The 12,265-nt window shown below is 34.4% G+C and overlaps 1 pseudogene; it reads left to right on the top strand.

The window, feature by feature from the left end:
• LOC149262863 (uncharacterized) overlaps positions 1-2,632 on the top strand; it is a 5,453-nt pseudogene extending 2,821 nt beyond the window's left edge.
• Positions 2,633-12,265: the final 9,633 nt, after the last annotated feature.

Below are 12,265 nucleotides of genomic sequence, written 5' to 3' on the forward strand. Positions count from 1 at the left end.
AGGAGAAACATCTCAAGGTGATAAAAACATATTTTCTTGACAATATACTACATATGTTGGAATGCATCTACAAAAAATATTTAATGAAAAGGAATAAGAAAGTAGCATACATTTGTTGAGCTGAGAGTATTTCATTTGGAATTATATGTGTGAAAATTTGACCTTGAAGTAGCAGCAAATGGAATCTTAGGACCATGATGATACCCTCCTATACCTACAACAGTTAAGGATTGTGAAAAAATATTGGAACATGCATATTTTGAGAACACTTTTGACAACCCTAGAATTATTGACAATATACACCCTCTAAAGCATATTAATTTGATATGTGGTTGATGGTATGTCAAACATTTTGAATCCAATATGAATGGTGGCTACCTCAGATTATAGCTAAAATGCCTTTTTATCTTTTCAATAAAGGAATGGATTACTTGGTTCATGAATTGAAGGGTTTAAGATATTATGTGACATAATAAATTCTAGCAATACTAGCATAAAAAGCCTAACTCATCTTTGGAATAAAGTCTAAACTATCTTTGGAATTGATATATGGGCACATTATGCATTTTGAAGTTATTTAAAATATGACAGATCAGTATGGGAGTGGAAACATCATGAGAACAATATACTTCATCTTTCAACAATAATCTCAATCTTGAGACATACAAAAGTAGCATCAGTCCTCAAAATAATATGTGAGAGGTCAAAAACAAATTGAACGATGAACATTTAGACATAGTGTAGCTAACAATAATCCTAGAGGTGATGTAAATAATGCTAGAGACAAAAGTCAAAATAGTATATGAACAACAATAAGAAAATTGGATCAAGGTCAAAGCTTTAAGGCAGTCATAGAAGTAGTATGAAAAATATTAGCTTATATCTACGAAACCGGTTCATCTTCATTACGAAAAAACAATGCCAACTTGGTGTATGAATGAGAAGTTTATCCTTTGATACAAATTTTATGCGAAAATATAACAAAGCAAGAGATATTTTCAAATATATATAGTGAAAGAAAATATGATGAATTTAAGCCATGAGAAGAGAATAATTTATATATCAATTTTTTCATGTTTGGTTCCTAGGAGTCTTCAAAGTGAAGTATCATGTGAATGACACCCAAACCATATTATCTACAACTACAATGAATCATGACATACAAATGACCTTCAACAATAAAGCATAAGCAAATGAAGTAAATATTCAATTAGATTAAACCTAATTCAAGTATGTTGAGAACATGATTGACTAATATCAAAGACATATAAATGAAACTATGGTATCATGAGGAGGACAATGTAGATTTCAATAGTCAAAGTACTAAATGATCAATGAATAATATGGATCACAGGAGAAGGATTCATAAATGAATTTGTAATAAATGCATTAGCCATATGACAAAAGTAAGAGATGTTTTCAATATATATAGTGAAAGAAAATATGATGACTTTAATCCACGAGAAGAGAATAATTTATATATCAATTTTTTCATGTTTGGTTCCTAGGAGTATTCAAAGTGAAGTATCATGTGAATGACACCCAAACCATATTATCTACAACTAAAATGGATCATGACAGACAAATGAACTTCAATAATAAAGCATAAGCAAATGAAGTAAATATTCAATTGGATTAAACCTAATTCAAGTATGTTGAGAACATGATTGACTAATATCAAAGACATATAAATGAAACTACGGTATCATGATGAGGACAATGTAGATTTCAATAGTTAGAGTACTAAATGATCAATTAATAATATGGATCACAGGAGAAGGATTCATAAATGAATGTGCTAATGAATGCATTAGCCATATGAAAAAAACACTATGAAATATGGTATGCATAGAAGAACTAGCAGAGGACACCATAACATGTGCGAAAGAGAATTCACAAAAGAGGATTTGAAAAGTGGAACATTATTGCAAAGCATGAAAGATTGGAGACAAAATAGAAGTCACTTGAAGAAGCGATGAAGAAGAGACTTGACAAAAGAAAGTTCGAGACAAAGAACATTCTTGTGGAGGAAATAAGATAAGATGAAGAGATTCAGAAGAATTTAGAGGCCGAGGGCAATGGTGGGGAAATTGATACAGATGATGAAATTAATGAAGCAGAGGAGTATGAGGCTTGGAAGGCCAGGAAAATTACAAGAATAAATAGGGACAGGGATGATAGAGAAGATATGTTGAAGGATAAGGAGGATATTTAAAAGGTTAGAAACTCAATAGAAGAAGAACGCGAGGGGTGGGAGAGAAAGAATCCAAAACCACTACCACAACGAAAGAAAAAATGGCAATTCATGCAAAAAAAATTTCAAAAGGGAGGCTTCTTCTAGACACCAGTCAATGATCATGCCTCAACCACTAGAGGAGATGACATAATTAAATGGAAATTCTCTTCTCCTACAAGTGAGGATAAAATGAATAAAATTATATTATCAAAAGTTATGCAGGTCAAAAAGTTCAGTCATGGTGGACACACAAAATGGATTCATATTGTTGTTGAGGATACTACTAATTGGAACAATCCATGGAAATACAATGATCCACTTGAATCCAAATAAAATAGGAAAATGGAAGGAATGAACGGGATGATAGCTAAGCCTAAAGGAAGAAAAAAAAATTAATGGCCCAAAGAGACTAAAGGAAATGAGAGAGTTCATATTTGTAATACTAAGGGAATGCATTAAATAATAAAAAATGTAACATATAAGAATAATTATGGCATAGAGGGGAATGGATAGTAGATGAAAGATTTGGCAGAAGATGACATAATTACAAAGGTGACAAGGACACAGTGCTACTTAGACCACATAGACATTATCTAGACCCGTCAGAGACACATTATTAAATGTTTGTTATATGTGCGCCAAATATTTTAAGGTTTTACACCAAATATTATATTAATATCATTCCTTCATATTCCTTGCGGTGAGAATGAAACAAATTATCAAAAGAACTATATGGTGTGTTATAATATTTATAATTATGGACACAATTTTATAAATATATACAACTTTGTGAATTACAACATTCGAGGACGAGGCCATATGATCAATGATTAATTTTCCAAATTTGAGCTTGGTAAATCACATGCATTTTGAAAATCTTCTCTCAAGCATCTAAGAAGATTAAAAGAAAAAGGAAGAAAATGGGTTTAGCATCTGAATACATGATACATCCTTGTTAAAGGCCGCACATCCATAGAATATCCTATGATCCTCAGAAAAACCTACGATCCTATGCAAGGAATCATTGAACCAGACATTTCAGAGTTAATTTTTAATAATATTGTGGACATAATAATATGAATTATATTGTCACTAAATATATAGATGAGTTTTATAAGAAAGAAGAAGAAATAAAAAAAATAAATTATTTTAACATCTACGAGGCTAAAGATAGCCTATGGGACAGATTGATTCTTCATCTGTTTGATGTATTCGACCCTTTTTCTATGAAGCTTCACAATAAATTCTCCCAACTGCTCGACAAACCCCTCGCTAAATAGATTATCCCAAGAGCTAGCTTCCAGTAGATCTTCATAACTTTCCCTGTTGTCTTTGAAGGCTCCACATTCTAAAATGAAATTTTTTCTGTTTCGACTTTTTCGGAAGAAAAAAAAATGCATACTCTTTACCCCCACACTTCTTTTGGCCTTTTCTAGTGCCCTGTTTCACAACGGAGTTGATGAGAATTATTCCTTAACTAAGAAATAAGAATTTTGTCTCTCCAAGAGATATTGGCCTCTATGTATGCTTTTGGTTGATGACTATGAGTGGCATTAAACACTTCAATATAATTCTTTTTCTTTCTTCCTAGCTCCTTTTCCCAAGTATGCTTGTGGAACATATCCATAACAAAATCTTTTATATCTTTGTTGTTTATGGGACACACGTTCAAGAAAATACCCCATTTACTAAACCATTTGTTATTTTGTTGTATCCAAGTTTTTTTTGTGTTGCACAACCTGTCATTAAAGACAACCTTAGGCCATCTACCCTGTTCCATTTGCTCAATTTTTTTTAAATATAATGTGACTTGCACCATAGAAATTGCTTCAATAGGAGCAACCCCTATTTCACTTAACAAGATAGCATAATAAAATGCACTTTTAATATTGAATTTGTTTGTAATCAAACGCTTTTAAATTTTCTCAATTTGTCTCCACTGCATGTCAGATGTACTATTGGCCCATAGTTCACAACCATAGAGAAGCATCGCAATCACTAGAAGCCCAAAAAGAGTTTGAGTGGTTTTCCAGTCCCATAAATCTGCCTCTCTACATCTCTTTTGAAAAGCATAAAATGCTTTCCAACCCCCCCCAAAGTTCTTTTATTTCTACAACCATCCCAACTTAGATTTTTGTTGAATTCAATTCCGAGGTATTTGTAATTTGAAAATTCTTCTGGAATGTTTCCTTCAAAGTAGAACTTATGCTGGCTATGTTTCCTTTTCTTAGAGAAAACCACTACTTTCCTTTTGCTGATATTGACTTGCATCCCCACACTTCTATAAAAATGCTCAAGGGATAGTAAGTGCTCTTGCAAGCCAAGAGCTGATTTAGCAATAAGAATAAGGTCATCTGCATACAAAAGAAGCCTTACAACAAAATTTCCCAAATAGATACAATCACCCCCTTGCAAATTTAACCACTCCTCAAGCTTGTCGATATATAAACTAAAAAGGGTAGGAGACAGTGGGCAACCTTGCTTGACCCTGATATCGCTTCTAAAGCTTTCAAAAATGCCTGCTTAAGTTCTAATTTTGACTTTCACCTCTTCATATAGCCTATGAACAACTGTTCTCAAAGATTTAGGAACCCCAAGTTCCTCCATTTTGTGCGAAATCTTATCCCTAGGAATCGAGTCAAATGCTTTTTTGAAATCAACAAAAGTATTCTTCCTTTTTCTCCCAAACTTTTTCAATGATATGCCTTAAAGTTATACAATGATCAACTATGGAATGTTTAGGTCTAAAACTTGCTTTCTCTTTAGCACGCCTATCTCTTTCTTCTTCCCACTTGCTAATTTTATTTTCTAACATGCTTCCAAATAGCTTTGCAAACAAAGCGTTTATCATGATCTTCCTATAATTGAAGGGATTAGCATGTGCATATTGGTAGTGTAGTGTTACATATTTATTATTGTAGTGTTATAATGTTGTGTTGGCAGGCTAACGTTACACATTAATTATTGTTGCATTATTATATGGCGTTGATGTTATTGCTACATTGTATATGGCATTAACATTATATGTTGTGCATTATATTGCTACATTATATTGGCTACTGATATATATTATATGGTGGCATCAATCTCTCTCTCTCTCTCTCTCTCTCTATATATATATATATATATATATAATGTGTGTTAATATATTATATGTGAATTAGGGTTTTGTGCCCTAATTTCACTCACAAAAATATATGCAAAGGAAGTTTGGTGAACTTGAATCTTTGCTAGTATCTATATCACCTCCATTTCCATTGGCATACCTTGTTGTTGTCTCCCATATAGAACCTATTTTTCTATAATTCAAGCGTTGGAGAGTATAATAAATCTGTGGTTCATTAATATGCATACCCAACTCCTTCAAGAGTAATCAAACAAAAGTCATTTGAATGGTAATATTATTGTTTTGGAGGTGAATTCTTCTTCACTAGTCAAATTGAATCCTCCCCAGGGTGTTCCTCTCACCCACAAAGTGGTACGACCATAGTAGCGACCGTATACGTTTCAGTTTGGAACAAGCAATAGGTTTAGATTTCAGATTTGTAATTGGGAAAAACAAAGATGGACACAAAATGGCAGAAATTGAGAAAGAGACCGACTTGCAACACTACTGGCAAAGGAGTATTATTCTCCTAAAACATACATGGGATGTATGAAAAAGGGTCCATTTTTCAGAGATCCTAATGTAAAATGGTATGGACCTTTGGTAGATATGCTTGGGAGTGAATACTTCATGCATGCCTATGGGCCATTATATGCTCTTTCTGCAGAATTTGTGGTAGGTTTATGAGTACTAAGAAATGACAGATTTTTTTATAAATATAAAAGGAACACGATGAATGGAGAAATGACATGCACAAAAGTCACTTTATTACACGTTTTAGGATGTTTATAAATGAAGACATGACCATTGGGGGATTGATACTTCCTGTGAATGTCAACCATGAAGATAATTGAGAGCTTTTTTCTCCTAAGTGTACATAAACTTCTATTGTTGTATGGGAGATCCCAAAGTGCTTGTAAGAAGAGTCCCACATTACCACTTGATGAATGGTAAAGTTCATGCTCATTGATGTGTTATCTACTATTGCATGCTTCGTATAGATTCAAAGACTCTGATTTGAATTGACCAAATGTGTTGCAATCTTAGTGACAAAGAGACCACTCAATCAATGTAATATATCTACAATGAATGATGGGAGTATTTTTATTTAAAAGGTGATGTGTGTCTTCAAACAAGATAGTATTCCTCTTTTAGGTGGTCAAGTCACGCTTACGCATCCTCTCCTTTTAGTTTTTTGAGAGCCTACTTGTGAAAAATAAAGAAAGATACATGTGTGGTAATGATCGAATATCAGGTAAAATGACCTAATGTTTGGAACAACCAACCACGTGTAAAGGAATCACAACTTTATCCTTTCAAGCTTATGCACAAGAGAAATTATCTACCCATGAGCATAAGATTCTCCATAAACTATAGCAGTGATAGTTGTTATTGATTTTTTTCATGACCAAATACAACATAATTGTGTTGGGTGTGGAGCCTGATTATCTTCTGTATTCAAAGGTATCACTACATTGGACCCCAGTTCGTTGTTGACCGTAAAATATTCATTGCAAGGGGGGTCCAAGGTGGGGGGCAGCTGCGACCTTTGGGAGCCCCCCCTGGTAGGGGGATCGGGGGCAGCGCCCCTGAAGCTAAGAATAGATGTAAAATTGCCTTGTAAAATATTGTAATTTCGTAGTCAATCTGGGCCGTTCATTAAGTGGAAATCTGACGGTAGAAGTTATGTTTAATTTAGGGTTTTTTTCCCTAGAAGGAAACCCCTCACTATATATGAGGGAATTTTATTGCGTCTATGCATATCGATATTCTGAGTGAGGAAGAGAGAGGAGATTAAGAGTGAAGAGGGAATTATAGAGGATCTGTTGTAGGTTGTATCTCTTCAGTTTGTTGGATAATATAAAAAGAAGGACTGGCTGTTTCTCTGTGGATGTAGCCCAAACTGGGTGAACCACGCATATCTGTGTCCCTCTTGTTTTATGCGTTTTCTGTGTTTATATTTCTGCAATATTTTATGTGTTCCATTGCTCTTTAATATAGAATTCTCTAACAAATTGAACAATGGATGCAAATGATATGTCTATACACCATTCATGTGCAAGAAGATACTCATACAAAAGACGAGAGTGATCATTTCAAGGGAATATTTTTTTTATTTTTATTTTAATCTGGAGAGCCTTCTATGTTCAAGTCATTACCATGCAGGTGCCAATTATACCATATTAATGGGTTTGAGTAGTTTACACGAGAAGTTTTTACGCAGTCAAAGATTTTTATTAAGTCTCCAAACCCATTTCCATTGATGTAAAAGGGGGAGGTGTGCTTAATATGGAGGATAATATTTTTTTGTATGCTTGATATGGAGGATAATTTTTTTAGGACAAAAACAAGGATGATCACTATGTTTCCACAATACAAAAGGGGGAGATTGTTGGCATTATTGTCATCGATGGAAAAGGAGCAACACTGTTAGGTCCCTACAATACTAGTGATTACCCCATTACTATTGTAGTTGTATCCCTTATTAATATTGTTGTGCCCCTATTATCCCCATATTGTTATTATTGTGCCCCATAGAATCCCTCTATTGTTATTTTTATGCCTTTGTATTATTATTCTTAGGTCGGCTGGGTTATATTGTGACTCCTTAGACTCCTATATATAGAAATGAGGTTTTGTCATTTGAATCATCAAGGAATCATTCATTTGTGTAATTTAAAGGAGGTTTCTCCCTCGAAGAGGCTGAATTCTAAGGCATTGATCTATCTTTTGCATATTTTTGTGAGATGGTTTCATAACATTTGGTATCAGAGCTTTGGATTCTAGGGTTTCGCTGCTCCAAATAGGTCATCGTGGAATTTTCGCTATAACTTTTTTTTTTTTTTTGCGACGTTTCAGAAGCGAAAAAAAAACCCATTTGAGATGAAGTCTCACTGAACCTCGGTTCTAAATTTCAGAGCTTTTCGCACTATATTTGCGGAGATATGATCTGAGGAAGTTGGTCTTTTTGTAGACTCTTGAATTACATTCCAAACAGGTGACCTGGGGAAAATCATCATAAATTTATCTCTGAGCATCAGATTGAAATTTCGTAAGAAGTTACAGAAAGAGGATGGAATTTAGTTTCTTTTATTTATTTTTTAGAGCCAAAGGTTGAAACAGGGATACATGGCATGTCATACAAGTTCGCTCTACTAAACTAGTCTATAATCAGGTCACTGTGGGAGATTTGGTATAACTCTTCCTTGGAGAATCCAGTTTGGATTAGATTGGTGGCATTGGAAAGAGGACACAGAGGGATACTACAGCTTACAATTTTAAAACTGGATGATCTGAAATTACTGAGATACATCAAAGACAATATCAAGCTCCTACAAAGTGAAAAAAGGTGTGTAGATTTTTTTAAAAAATTTTCTTAAGCTTGGTCTGAAAAATTATTTTGAAGGAATTTAAAGGGCATAGTAGAGCATTATTATTGATAACTGATGCCCTGAGGAAAGAAAATGCAAACACCTAGTAAGCAACCTGAAAGCTCTAGCATGACTCATGAAGAAGAGGAAGCAATACTACATGATATATCAAAATTACAGACCAAGTGCAACAAATGTCACTCTCACAAAAGCTAACAGAAGCTAAGATAAATGGTGTGGAATCTAAGATAAAGGGCGTGGAAGCTAAGATGAATGGTGTGGAAGCTAAGATGGACGATTTGAAGAAATATTTGAAGACAGGCATGGCAGATTTGAAGACATATTTGACAAATTTTCTACAAGAAATACTTACTAATGGTGAAAGGGTAGTAAAGGAAACTCATGATGTGAAAAAAAGAAATGTTAATCATGATTTCGTAGACTCTAATGTTGAATCGAAGACCCACCATATTCCAAAAATTTATATGAGGAAGTTTTATTGCAAGGATCCCGCAACATGGATATTACAGATGGAACGATTTTTCGATCTCAATAATGTGTAAAACACACAAAAGGTACGTATTGCAACTTTATATTTGGAGCCAAATCAGTTTGGATGGTATCAATGGCTTTGCTCTCGTAAACAAATTATCACTTGGGCAATTTTTACGGAAGAATTTATAGCACAATATGAGGATACAAAAAGAAACACTTTTTTTAGCTAATTGATAAGTCTCAAACAAAAGGGTTCAATAATGGAGCACATTGAGGAGTTCCAAAAATTGAACATAAGGGTAAAAAATATTCCAGAGGAGCATAGGATTGATGTGTTCATAGGGACTTTAAAGGATAATATCCAACATGATGTTCATCTTTGGGAACTTGATTCATTAGAGAAGGCATTCAGGTTAGCAAGAAAAATGGAAAGAAAAATTATGGCAACCAAGAAGCATACCACTCACAACTATAAAAATGGAAGTGTTGTTGCCCCTAGTCTTCCACAACCTATAAGTTTGACACCACAACAATTGGAAGAAGAAAGAGAAAAAGGGCTTTGTTACATTTGTGATAGCAAATACACTAAAGGTCATAAGTGTGCTGAGAAGAAATTATTCTACATAGATTGTGAAGAGGAATAAGAAAATAAGCAAGAAAGATCAAAAGAATAGGATATGCTCTAGGAACAAATCCTAGATAAACAAGAAATGAATCCAACCATATCTTTTAATGCATTGGTGGGAATTACCACTCCTCAAACCATCAAGATAGAAGGAAAAATCAAGAAGAAAAAGGTAATAGTGTTGATTGATTCAAGAAGTACCCACAATTTTATTCATTGTAAGGTAGCAAAAGAATTGAATTTCTTCCTATATCTAGCACCAGAGTGTCAAGTGATGGTTGCAAATGGAGGAACAATAAATTTCTCTGGAAAGTGCCATAATATCAAGCTATCCATGGAAGAATATGTATTGACTAGCCCATTTCTTTCCATTCCAATGGGAGGTGCTGATGTTGTACGAGGAGTCCAATGGCTACAATCCTTGGGTACAATAGCTTTTAATTTTCAAGAACTTTTCATGAAATTTTCTGTAGAAGTAAAGGAAGTTGAATTAAGGGGTATTACAGGGAAACTGGGAAAGATAATTAGCTCTAATGGTATGACAAAGCTTCTAAAAAAGGAACAAGGAGGTGTAATTCCACAATTATGTTCACTAGATGTTTCCACATGAAAATCATCTATTTCTCTAGATCTCCAAAAAGTATTGGAAAATCATTCCAAGGTATTTGAGACTCCCAAAGGTCTCCCACCTATTCGTGATCATGATCATGCTATTCATCTGATTCGAGGAAGTGTTCCTCCAAATATCAGGCCGTACAGATATCCCTGTGCCCAAAAGAGTGAAATTGAATGTATGGTGGCAGAAATGCTAGAGGCTGGTATAATTCAACCTAGTCAAAGTTCTTTCTCTACTCCAGTAGTATTGGTGCACAAGAAGGATGGATCATGGTGCATGTGTCTGGATTATAGGGAGCTCAACAAGCTCACTATTAAAGATAAGTTTCCATTTCTTGTCATTGATGAATTATTGGATGAATTGCATGGATCAATTTACTTCACCAAGTTGGATCTTCGTTCAGGATATCATCAAATCATAATGAAGAATTAAGACATTCTGAAAACAACATTTAAAACTCATGAGGGTCATTATGAATTTTTGGTCATGCCTTTTGGCCTTACCAATGCACCTTCAACATTTCAAGGTTTGATGAATTCCATTTTCAAACCCTTCCTTCGAAAATTTGTGTTAGTATTTTTTGATGGTATACTAATCTACAACAAGTCTTGGAAGGATCATGTTGAACATGTTGACAGGGTGCTACAACTATTGGAGGAGAAACAATTATATGCAAAAAGATCCAAATGTTTCTTTGGAGTACAATAGGTGGAATATATGGGTCATACTGTATCTCATGAAGGAGTTAAGGTAGACCCTACCAAAATTAAAGCCATTAAGGAATGGAAAATCCCCACATCCATAAAGCATCTGCGAGGATTTCTCACGTTGACAGGGTATTATCGCAAGTTTGTTAAGAATGATGGGAGAATAGTAGCACCTCTAACAACATTATTGAATAAAGATGCATTTTCATGGACTCTAGAAGCAACAAAGGCTTTCGAACATCTTAAAGAAGCAATGTGCCAAGCACCGGTCTTAGCTACACTGAACTTCACAAAAACCTTTATTGTGGAATGTGATGCTTCAGGAAATGGAATTGGTGTTGTTTTAATGCAATATGAAAGACCCATTGCTTTTGAAAGTCGTCCAATCAAGGGAAAGTTTTTACACAAAGCTATTTATGAGAAGGAAATGTTGGCAATACTACATGCACTTAAGAAATGGCGACCCTACCTAATGGGAAGACACTTCAAGGTAAAAATAGATCATGATAGCCTTAAATAATTTTTAGAACAAAGATTATCCTTTGAAGAGCAACAAAAGTGGGTCACAAAGATGTTGGGTTATGACTTTGAAATCATCTACAAGAAAGGGAAGAAAAATGTAGTGGCAGATGCACTCTCAAGAAAGGATGAGGATATGGAAGCATTGTTGTGCGCCATTTCTATTATCCAACCAGATTGGATAAACGAAGCAAGGGAGGTGTTATCACTCAAGAAAAAATATTTTAAATTCTAAACATTAATTTTTTAATTGTAAAGGTTTGGTGTTAGTCCCTTTGTAGGTTTTTGTGGATGAAAGTCTCGTTTTCTTCTCTATTAGGATTGGGCTTTTAGGGTTATATTTCTCAAGATATGGACAAAATTGGTATTGCTGGGTCAAATGGCACCCCTTACAGATGACAGCTGGCAAATAAAATTGATCACTGCCAAGCAAAGAGTGAAATAGATCGTTTGGATTGGATTGAGAAAATAACAGGAGTAATTGCTTCACTTCTGTGTTCTCAAATGCTAGAGTGGAAGCTGCCTTGTAGTCCAATGAGTAGTGGACATCAACGCTCAGCCAGTGAGAGCAACAAATGATCTGGAGTCCA

This window comes from Pinus tabuliformis, chromosome 6, assembly GCF_031772625.1.
Source record: "Pinus tabuliformis cultivar Carrire ecotype Pingquan chromosome 6, CPIR1, whole genome shotgun sequence".
NCBI lineage: Eukaryota > Viridiplantae > Streptophyta > Pinopsida > Pinales > Pinaceae > Pinus > Pinus tabuliformis.